The sequence below is a fragment of the Taeniopygia guttata genome, chromosome 10 (assembly GCF_048771995.1).
Source record: "Taeniopygia guttata chromosome 10, bTaeGut7.mat, whole genome shotgun sequence".
Classification (NCBI taxonomy): domain Eukaryota; kingdom Metazoa; phylum Chordata; class Aves; order Passeriformes; family Estrildidae; genus Taeniopygia; species Taeniopygia guttata.
In genome coordinates, this window is record NC_133035.1 from 16,762,784 (window position 1) to 16,774,520 (window position 11,737).

At 42.6% G+C, this 11,737-nt stretch overlaps 1 long non-coding RNA gene across 10 annotated transcripts in view; it reads left to right on the top strand.

Annotated features, from left to right (window-relative positions):
* LOC115496633 (uncharacterized) overlaps positions 1-10,145 on the top strand; it is a 145,042-nt gene extending 134,897 nt beyond the window's left edge. For 5 of the 10 annotated variants that reach the window (XR_012057568.1, XR_012057567.1, XR_012057573.1 and 2 more), the window contains 4 exons: positions 1,628-1,832; positions 4,328-5,686; positions 8,209-8,376; positions 8,931-10,139. This is a non-coding gene — a long non-coding RNA (uncharacterized lncRNA). Of the gene's footprint in view, positions 1-1,627; positions 1,833-4,327; positions 5,687-8,208; positions 8,377-8,930 lie in introns of all 10 variants that reach the window. The other 5 variants (XR_004368873.3, XR_012057571.1, XR_012057575.1 and 2 more) reach the window with 2 other exon arrangements.
* The last annotated feature ends 1,592 nt before the right edge of the window (positions 10,146-11,737 follow it).

Sequence of the window (11,737 nt, forward strand, 5' to 3'; positions counted from 1 at the left end):
GTAACAAGAGATGTTTTAGGAGAAATGGGAATAGCCAGGTGGGAGTAATTGGTTTTGGAAGAGTCGAATGTGGGAGCTCTGCCCAGCACTTTCTTTTATTACGGCTGTTTTCCTTCCACAGCTCAGGAAAACTCATATTCATGCACAGCCTTACACTTCACTGGGATTCCCTGACTTGGAGATTGTCAGCATTGGCTTATTATACAAGCTCTTTGTTTTATCCTGTATAATACATCTCGCCATACACAATTTGGCCTCTTAACCTGCCGTGAAATATTTCAAGGGCTTGTTGCTGGAAGGCGTCGTCTCTCCTGGCTGTGATTTGTGCATTTTCCTGACAGCTTATAACGATTCGTGGTGGCTTGCAGTACAATGAACTCATGCTGCAGAACAGCACACTGAAAAAGATCTTTCAAATTATTGTTCCGGTGCAAAAGGTGCCCAATCACCTTCCACCTGCGGATTAGTCGGTTGCTATAGGAACACACTGTAGCTTTTCAGTGCCGGGCTGCTGTAGTGCCCAGATTACTGACTCTGACAAACACAATGGGGGGAAAGAATCACGGGTTATTAGTGCTGCTGATGATGTGATGTTATAAACCTGGGGTGGCACGGAGCGGATGAATAGAGCAGGAGCCTTGAAACGCGAAGGACGGGAGGAGGAGAGGGAGCAGAGTGAAGTGGAGATGAAGCCATCGCTACGGAAATGTTCTCTTTGATCTCGTTTTCCCCTCTGAGTAGATATTTTCATAATGTGATGCCAAATGCAAGCAATGCTGTACCTGATGGCAGAGCCACTGGTTATGTCTTTATCTTAGCAGGGGGCTGCTCCTCCTCTCTTCCTTTTTCTTCCAGTGAGTGCTGAAATCTGAACCTTTTCATTCCTGCAGGATTAGCTCTGACCAAGGTCAGAGCAGCCAGTCACCAATATTCTTCATGGGTGAGTCAGGCCTCCTGCATCCCTGGGAAATATCACCTGAAACATCCACCTACACACAGGACTTTAATGGGGAATTTTGCAGCGTCAGAAACACGGAGGGAGCAGCTGAGATCAGGCCTCTGTCTACTTTGGTGGCTATAGCTGAGACTCAGGAGTTTATGCTGCTGAGCACCCTCCTGCAGAGCAAGCTGCCTGTGTGCTTCATAGGGGAGAAATAACTGCTTGCAGCGCTGATTTGTAGATGGTCTAACATTCCCAGAAAGAGTTTTGCTACCACTTGTGCTTGGGCAGGGTGAAGCGAAAGGAATAAAATATATACTTGTCCATTGCTTGTGTGCCTTGAGCAAAACAAGCTGTGCTTAGTCACAAGTTCACCAGATGGTACTCTGGGGGTTATTGCTGTTATATTACATTACTGCAATATATTAGACAAGGCACAGTGATTCATTCCCTTTCCTCAGTGCTTTTGGAGGCTGTTTCCCTCCCGATGGAAGCACAGCTGACCCTGCTGCTCATGACCCTTGGGACCCCTGTGGGCTCCTGTTGGTGTACGGGCAGGAAGCACCAAACATCCCAGCACCAGTGGCAGCACCAGACCTTGCAAAAGGCCTGGCTTGCACTCTGAGAAGTGGCTCCACTTTCTGATTTGAGCCAGCTGATTTGGGACCTATTTTTTTTATTTTTCAGCCCTGGCTGCCTCCTCCCTCCTTCCCTGCTCCAACTCTGCTTGTTTTGCCTTCTCAATGGGGCCTCCCCGACCTTGCAATTGGACCCATGTGACCCTCTAAGCAGGGAAATGGCCTTGCTCAACCCCTGGTTTGCAAAATGGACTGAAATAGAGAGTTTGCACTGTACTTACAGAGCCCAAGGACTATCAAAACACCACAGAGAGGTATTGTTTTCCTCCACTTCTGTTACTCTGTAGGCTGAAACCCTCAGTCCAGTGAATTATGTGCTGGCTGACACCTAAGAACCCATCCTGGGCTGGTGCCACATGTGCAGGCAGGGCATAGGTGCTACTGTTGGTCAGCTGGACGGCCCCTGGGACCATCTGCCACCCCTCTTTGGCCTCCCTGTCTCCCCTATTATGTTCACTGACCAGCTGCTTTTCCTCATTGCCCTTGACAAAGCTTCCCAAGCCACAGTCTCCCCTTGCTATGAGAGGAGACAAAGAAATGCCACAGCCACTCGCTCTCCCAGTGGCCTTGAGCTTCTGATCCCAGGTTTCCTTGTGCTCCCCAGCACTGCCCTGGTGGTGCCAGGACACTGACTTGAGCCTCCCCTAGTCACAAGCTCAGGATCAAAATTTACTTCAGTTTTGCCTGAGGCATCTGAAAGAGTGATAGAAAAGGTTGGTCAGAGCGTGCTTGGATCAGAATTTCACCGCAGGTGTTACTGTAATTTCAGGCAACTTGAAAACTGCAAATTGGGCCCTCTGTCCCTTAGATTGCGCTTTTCATTTTATGATCCTCTGGAGGAAAATGAATTTCCTAGCCTGAGCTCCTGTCTGCAAATTTAGAGGGACAGAACACACGCTGCCTCTTCAGTTTTAAGTGGCTTTAAATGGGGACATGGAATGGAAATTGAGAGAGACACCAAACCAGGGAAGTGTGGAAACCTAGCTCCAATAAAATGATGGGAAAACCTTCCATCACCATCATCACCTCAGCAGAGCTCAGCAGTGCTGTGGGAACAGCAGTGCAACACTCCTGTTATGCCTTGTTGTTTTTATCAACAATGTTCTCCTCCACTTTGACGTCAGCCTCAAGATTGGTGGCTGTGATGCGCTGCACCTTTCATATTTTCTTTCCAGTCATAATATTGCTTCAGTCGTAACCTCAGCACTTTGAGGAATAATTGTCCCTGACAAGGGGGTGAATCACTGGCAGAGAGTTGATAAGCATTACATACAGATGACAGAAGTCAGGACATATCGGATTACTGCTGTGAATATAATAAAAGAGAGCCTAAACACTTTGGCAGCTCAAAGACAAGCCATTTCATAACTCTCTAGTGGGGCTATTATCTTCCATTTACTGCCACTGATAACCAGGTTGCAACTGCCTCCCTAGGATCTAGTTACAATTCACTTAACACTTAGAGGACCAGACATATTGGAGGACACTCAGATGAGGATAATTTCTTAAAGATCATTTATTTTTAAATTTTTATCTTCCTTGCTTCCCCTCTTTATAGTGTGATAAGAACCTAAATCAGGAAGCTTTGAACTTCTTTGGGGAAAGGAGAGTTCATGGTCATCTTCCCTTTAATCTTTCACTCCTGAGTTTCTTTTGAAGCCAGTTGTTCATATCCAGCTGAATAAGTGACAAGCAGGTTTCCACCTCTGCTACTCTTGTCGTACATGCATACAGACCTAAAAGCTTGTTCTGATACTGACTCCATCAGGTTTACACGTGGGTGTTATGTTTTTATTTTTGCAGCCAGGAATGGGCACCTGAGCTTACAAATCAGGGGTGTTGGTGTGTGTCAGTAACAGATAATTCACAGCAGTGCCAATTACAATGCACACTGGTGGAGGCTGGATACAGACATTTATATGCACTGTGTGAGGTTTTGTTTCCAAGCCTCACTGCCTAAGAGGAGTTTAACATTTCATGCTCCTAGATATCAAAATTCTCTCTTTTAGGCTAAAGAGAAAAAGAATTATTTGGTGTGGCAGAAATCTGGTAAATGAGCAGTGACACTCCTTACTAGCCAGCACATCACTGAGAAATATTTATTAATCTTAGGGATTAAAGCCTTCCATGTGAAGGGAAACTCTGCCTTCTGCAAAACTTTCCTCTTGTATCCACATAATGATCAGTAAATGTAAGCTCTGCTCAGCTTTCAGCATCTGAGGTGTTTTCAGATACAGGACAAAAGTTGGTTCACCCTTTTTCAGGCTGAACACTGGAGCCTCTTTCTGTAAGTTTGGCCACATAAATCCATTCCAGTCTTCCAGAGCCCCCTTCCAGCCACTGGGGAGGAGTATCTTTGCCAAAGGTGGGTCAGGATAATGGGAGGATGAAAGCTCAGTGCTATTGGCAACTCAGAGGTTGTGCATTCATAAATGTACCCCTAATCCCATGCACAAGTTCTCTTTCATTCCCATCACTGGAAATTCTGCAAAGAAACCTCTCTACATGTGTCTGAACAGCCAGATTTGGTGATCTAGAAACTAAAACATCCTTCTGTTACTTGCTACTTCAACCCACAGTGCAAACTTTACATCTCAGCTGGCCAAAAATAAGTCCTTACTGCTTTATGTAAACCACCACAAATCTGTTTTTGAGAGAAATTGTACCAGGCTGTCTTAAGTTACAAACAATAAGCAATGCTTAATTGCCCTTTTCCTTATGATTTGCACCTCTGCTTGATTTTTCACAGCACAAGTCCTCATCTGCTGCAAGGAACCTGTAAAGAGCAACAGCAATTAAGGAGGGAGGAAAGAAGTTGAAACAGTAATTCCAAGTGGTTTTCTCCTCAGGAATTCTGGATCTCACCCCTGACTTTCTAGCAGTCAGGCAAAAGCAGGTGAATCCCTCTCTGCCCTGCTTTATCCTTCTGTAAAATAAGTGTGGTCAGTCCTACCTGCTCCACCACTTTGTCATGTGGTGCACCCAAGAAATATCTGTAAATTGCTGTAAGATTTTGAGTGATTTTGAGACCAAGGGAAGGCTGGAAGTGCCAAGTGTTGTTGTTGTTATTGTATTAACAATGTTGGCTGTTTTCACTGTTCATATGGTAGCCTGGCTGGAATTGGGCAGGAAGCCCAATAATGCCAACAACCAACAAGAAACTAAAATAAAATGTTTTACTTAATGAGAGCCTCTGTTTAATCAGAAGCCTGTGTAATTATGTCACAGAGGGCTAAGGATCTAATGTTTTCCTAATACATTTTCTTTTAAAGGGACGATTAACCCAGCATATTTCAAGATGATAAGCTGCTTCTTTGTTCAGTTCCAGTTATTTTTTTTCTGCATTCCCTGGTGAGTCCAGAGAGAACCTGAGAGTCAGAGGATTTTTCTTAATTGCAACATAACTATCTTGTATGTCTGATGCTGGAGTATTTTCTAAAGATACAGGTTATTAGTCCTGGGTTGGATGGGTTTGCACAAGAATTCAGATGCTGAATTTATTCTGATTTGTCTCCTCTGAGGCATGGCATACATTACAGAAAGTCGTCAGTATTCCTGATGAAAACAGTCAATATTCTTAGCAAGCAAGTTGATCAGGAAGAAGGAATAAAATTGTACCTTACCTTGAAACAAGTAAATCTTGGTTTAAGTATTAAAGATTGTTTTTGGCTTGCTTCTAAATGTTATGTTTCTGCAAGATCCGTGCACGTCTGTCCGGTCATTTATTTTCACATGCTTTGAAGAGAATAATAAGCAAAAAAAAGCTCTTCATCTCCTGAAGACCACTGTCTTAGGAGATGGTAAACATCAGCCCATATTGATATTCCAGGAAACATATTTATGCTGCATGAGATGGAGGAAAGGTCTCTGTTGTGTACATGAGGTTCTCTGATTTGAATAAAACACGTTGTGTCCACACCCTGGAGATGTTTGATCAGTTCTGTTCTCAAAGATCTGACTGTAAAACGTCTCATGGGCCCTCTGGGGAATTTATCCCAATATTTTGCCAGGAAGGCCATTTGCTAACATCCAAGCAGGCTCTTCCAGGACAAGCTCTGGTTTGCCACAGTAAGGATGGAAGACACCCCACTGGCTTCCCCTTTCTTTTGTAAGTAGCCACAAACATCAACCTTGTCTTTAGGTGTGGTGACATATACTGGGTCTTTGTTCAAACTCTTTTGCACTGTGGTTTGTGTTTGTGTTTAGATGTGAAAATGGTGAGGATGGGGTACCTTTTTCATGTAGTATGGTAGTCCTACATATTCCTTGATTGCTGCAAATTGCATTAAAAAGGGGAGAAAATGGAAGCAAAATAAATGTACCCCCTTTTTATATCAGCTATTGGCCACACAGGATTTTGGTAGGAAGGAAAGAGTTAATAATATTATTATCAGGTCAGCAACTTTGAAAGGCTCTTCCACTTTGAAAACCATTTTCTTAATTATTTTAAGTTAACACTTAAATGCATAGAAAAAAAATCACGTGTAATCTGAAACCCCAGACTTGGGGACAGGACTGGATTGAGATAACATTAAAGATTTTATTGCTGTTATATTATAAATTATTTCTATTATGATGTCCCTATGGGTATTACATTCTGTCAGTTCACTTTCACTGTTACATCACTTAATGTTATTAACACACTTTAGGGTATAACATTACAGTTTTATTGTGGAAATCTTAAACACTTACATCCAAAGTACTGAATCAAGTTATTATCCTAGCTGACCAGATCTGGTCTATTATCATTTTATCACTCATAAAAACCTGTGATTCAATTTGATTTAACACTTGAGGAAAAATCATGGCTCGTATATGCTTAAACCTAGTTGCAATATTAATACAAAGCAACACATGGATGACTTCATTTTATTAAAGTTGAGGTAGCCCTGGGAACTGCATTTATGATTTTATGCCACATGAGAAATTTGATCTGACCTGTTGCCATTCGTGATTCTCCAGTAAACTGATAAAGATTTCTCACCAGTATATTAAAGAATTGTGAACGTTTTACCTTTCTTACTGCATTCATTAGACACTCAGAAACCGTAAATTTATCACACTACCCTAACCATGGAAAAAGGTGCTCTCCCTGTCTTGGAGTCCTACCTTATAGACTGGAAAAATGTTGCACTTTGGAAGGCAAACTGAGATTAATATTAGAACAAAATTAGCCCTTGTTTCTGTGCTTAGAGTGTAAACATTTTTCTGTGCAAGATGGCTCTGTTGTCCTCTGTGTAGTTCAGCAAAGCTCTTTAACCCTTGCACAACGTTCAGAGGGAGAAGTTGATCCACTGAAGTCACTGGTTAGACACTGGAACAGACACTTGAACGTTGATTTTGGTTTGTTGTCTTTGCTTGCTGCCACTGCCTGAAATATTTAATATCTTGCTTAGGTTATCTGCTATGTCCTTTGAGGAGAAGACCAAGAGCTGTGTGTGAAATTTCAAATGTCAAAGTGAAATGTTTCATGTGTTCCACTTCAGGGGAAGGGGGAAGACAAGGCTGTGCCAGTGTGGAAGAGCACAGTGCTGAATGACCTCAGCCAGGAGTTCTGCTCCTGCAGCCCAATTCCCACCCAAGTCAGAGGGAGGGCTTTGCTGGTCCAGGAGTTCACTGGTGCAGTGACATTCCCAGGCAGGATGTGCTGGACCCACCAGCCCCACTCTGTGCCATGCACACAAAATCACCCTGGCAACAGAGCTGACAGCTTGGAAACAGCAGCTGCTGCTTAATGAAAAACATTAGAAAAATAACTCATTCTAGATCTCTGTCCTCTCTCTGCATTTTCCTATTTATCACCAAAAAAAAAAAAAAAAGTGTTCTGCAACCACCACCCAGAACTTTAAAAATCTTCAGGGTGTGAGGGTCACACACACAGGTGTGCAGGCAAAGGGGTGAGTTTCCAAAGACTGTATAATTCCAATACACACATTTTTCTTCTTAAGCCACAGCTAAATTGCTTGCTACTTGCAATTAGGCCTAAGTGCATCTTTAGGGAGCAATGGGAATGTGCAATTATTTATTCTTGCCTCAAACATGCAACAAACAAATACTGCAACAAACAAGCAGCAATGTGGCCAAATGCTAAATTCCAAGTCAGCATTTTTGGTTATTGCTGGCTGAAGTATCTCTGTTTCTGCTCAGAGCTGGGATCACTGGAAAGAAGTAGCCCAACAAAAGCAAACAACTGCCTCTGGTAAAATCTTCTCCTTTTAATTTTTTTAATAAAAACAAATACCAATTTCTTTTTTTTTTTTTTTCTTCTGTTGGAAATGTTCTGGAAAAGTCCAATAAAGACAACTGTAAGTCAGCTTCCCTGGGTAAAAACCAAACCAAAGTAATACTACATCACCATGTGAAATAACAAATTAGGTGGAGAGACATTAACTAGTGTCATTCATCAGCCTGAAGTGATACGATTTATTACAGGATAATAATGGCCATAGTTGCATAGGTAGTAAAGGTAAAATTACATCATGACTTGCATTAGCAGTATGAGATTATATCCTGATTAATGCACAATTAACTTGTCATGGGTACAACACATGTGTTTGTAGGTGGCCAGATGGGTTACACCACATCCCATGCTCACATATGTAGCATTTATCACTTTCTCCTTATCTCCAGAAATAAGATGCCTGCATCCACTACAATCTTCAGGCCCCTCACTGCCTTGATGCAGAGCTACCTAACATCAGGGTACGAGTCAGAAACCCTTGGAGATGACCCCTGAAATCTTAGACAGCTGCATGAATCCTGTTCCTCTCTGCAGATGAGACCCTGTTGGAATCTGAGGTATTGATGATTCTGAGATTGTAGAAAGTCTCTGTCTTTCTCCCCCGTTGCCAAAGAAGAAGTCATAATTCGTCTCTGATGTTTTCAAGGTTGTTTATTCTGTTTCTCTCTAACATGTTCTGCTGCCCTGCCGCAGCTCTGTCCTGCAGGGCAGCGTGTGGGGCTCTGCCCTCAGTGGGATGTTACAAACATTAAATACCAGAAACTACCTGTGCTGGATTTACAATAACGTGCCAATATCTGTCACCTACGTTGGACAGTGTGTCCCCAGCCTAAACCAACAGAAAAATGCCAACACCACAGTGAAACATGGAGGGCATGAAGAAGGAGAAAAAGGACAAGACACACCCAGTTTCTTCCATCTTGTCCCCCCTGAACCCCTAATCTAGAGTCCTAAAGTTTTACTTTTTGTACCCGTGCCACACTTAATTATTACTTATATCAAACACTCAGAGCTTGTAATTCATCCCGTAAGATGGAAAACTCTTTTCCATGGACACCCTAAAAGCACTCTGGATGAGGAATCCCTTCTCTCCTTTATTCTTTTTTTGCAGGGGAGATAATTAAGCTACAGGAGCAGCTGAGAAGGATTTTTACTTTTAGTAGCAAGTATCGATGGAGGTGCTTTAGCTTCACCTGAACTCCTCTATGAGTGCAGAACTGGGTCATTTGCCCATGTGCTGACATGCAGGTTTGCTCATTCATACTCTCCCTCCTGTTGTGTTTTTTCTGCTGTGTGACTGCAGATCTGGCTGTCTGCAAACTCTATAATAAAGCAGCGAGGTGGCTGAAGAGAGACAGGGCCCCCAAGTTTAAATCTCTGTTCCATCACAAACTCGGTGTTTGTCCTTCAGAAACTCATTGTAATTTCTCTTTCCAGATTTCTCAGTCTGAAGGGGGAAGGATTTTACGTTGTTAGGCCATCCTGCCTCACACTGTATGTGATATTTCAATTAGCTGTTAGAAGTTGTAAATTGCTGAGTGATGACAGAACAGAACTTCTCAAAATAAATGGCATCATATTTTTCTCTTTTTTGCACACATTTTTAGTAGTGAAATCTACTGGAAAGGGTTGGGTCACTTTGATCCTTCCTGAGCTTTATTTTTGTGTTTGATGGTACTCCCCAGTTCCAACACTAAATGATGGTAATTTTCCAGCATTTCCAGTTTACAAGAAAAAGCTCATACAATAAGGAAAAAAATCTACTAATTTTATTGTCATGACATTGTCATGAAATGTCTTTTCCAGCTGACAGCATTGAGCACTTGGATATAGGGCATCCAGCAGTGGGGAACATGCAGATCCTCAGTCCCAGTTGAGCACATCTTTAGTGTTCAAGAGAAAAAGGGAACCATGTTATGCTTAGGTTCAACTGTTAGAAAATTCTTATGTTCTTCAGAATTACTTCTGCTGAATAGAATTTAGCAAATAAAGGCCTAGCAAACACACTTGTATCAAGCAGTTCCAGGACAGACAGTGCCATTCATCATTTCCACCCCTGATATTTTTAATTCTGGGATGATTAGCTAAGGATCATTTTAGATGACATTTCTCCTGTATGGAGTAGACACTTCACTCTGTAATGTATAAGACATCTATTTTTGTTATTAGTAACTCACTTTATGATGCCCTGGTCTCAATTTTCAGTGCATCCTGGGAGGTACCATTGAGAGATGATGCTACAGAAAGACAGCCAAGCCTTCATTTACACAAGTGAAAATGAAAAGTGACATCAGCATCTATTTGAGCTGTAGGTTCTGGTATTCAATGCTGTTTTTACAACAGCATTAAGTCTGTGTTTGAGTGCACCATAAGTCTTAAACTAGCCTAGGAGAGAACAGAATCTGGTGTTCTCCCTTTGACATGTAAGGAAAAACTCATGTATTATTAAAAATAAAATCATTCTCTCTCATTCTTCAGGAGTGGTTTGTGTATCTCCTGAAGTACTTCAGGATGACAGAAGAGAGGGACTTTCAATTGCACCAGCTGAAATAACTGACTTGCTCTTCAGTTGGAAAAGTGAATTTAAGTTTCAATGATCGCTACTTACAATGTCCATCGGCAAAGACAGGAGGAAAACATAATTTCCTTTGTTAGCAATCTCCCTGTTAAAAGGAAATGTCAAGTTTGAAAATGTAAATAGAGTAGACTTGGGGCATGTTGAGAATTCAGGCAAAATACTTTGGGTTGAAGTAGTTAATTGGCAAGTCTGAAACATTTCAATGTGAAACCATTAAATAAACATAAGGTAAAAAAAAAAGTAATTACATTTGAGACAGGCATCCACTTCAAACCCTGAAACCAAAAAAATTTTCTTAAATTAAAAAGCCCAAATCAAGCCATTCTTTAGATAATGTTTTGAGGAGGGAAAAAAATTCAATGGATTTCTCATTCCAGATTGGTATTCTTCTTAAAAAAGGAAAGTTTGTGCAGAACTTTGTCCAAGCACACAATTAGTTTTCGCTCCTAGAACCAGCATCATCAGCGGCTCATGCCTGTGTTCATTCCCAAATTACCTCTCAAAGGTTCCCAAAGCAGACCCAGGAAAACTCTGAACAGCAAATACCTGGTTTGCCCTCCGAGCAGCTAAATGCCGATAAATGAGGGGAAGGCTGTGCAGGTGCCTCCTACTTTGTTTTGCTGTTTGAAATTCCCTCTCAGCCCCATTTCTGACGTGTGGGCAGGAAGGCTGTGGGAGCTGAGGGGATGTGACATCCGTGACTGAGACACTTGATGCTCCTCGTCACCAGCAGGTCCAGGTACAGCTCGCCTGGGAGCATTACAGAGCAGAAATTGCAGAGGTTTGGGGTGCATCCTTCAAGCTCCAGGAGCTGCTTAGCAATGTTTGTGAGCACAGAACACGCAAGGCAAAGGCAGGAGATTATCCCCCACCCCTCCCTCCTCCAGTCTCCATCAGTCCCCAGCCCAGCCTGTAATTTGGCAAGATGAATGAAGTGTTTTCGGAGTGTCATCACTTCTGCCTCTGGCAGATTTGCTTCCCCAGTCTGCCTTTCGCCTTTTGGACCTGTCACTCAGCCCTTTGGCAGAGGGGAGGAGGGGGAGGGAGGAGGAAATCATCTCTTTGCTAATCACCTATCACAAGCAATGAAATCCCGCAGGCTCCGTGCCAGCTAGGTACATTTCAAAGGGAAATGGAGGGGGGCAAAGTGTCACTCAAGGCAGATATTTATGAAAGATGACAGTTTGCAAATATCTCAATCTTGGACAAGGCTGCTCCAGTGACACAGAGGAGTGTTGCAAAATTGGAAGAGTCAGCAGCCAACATTTATTTCATCAGGACCTGTCCAATCTTCAGTGATCGCTTGACAGTCTGGGGATTGCTGGCACAAGCCAGCCCCT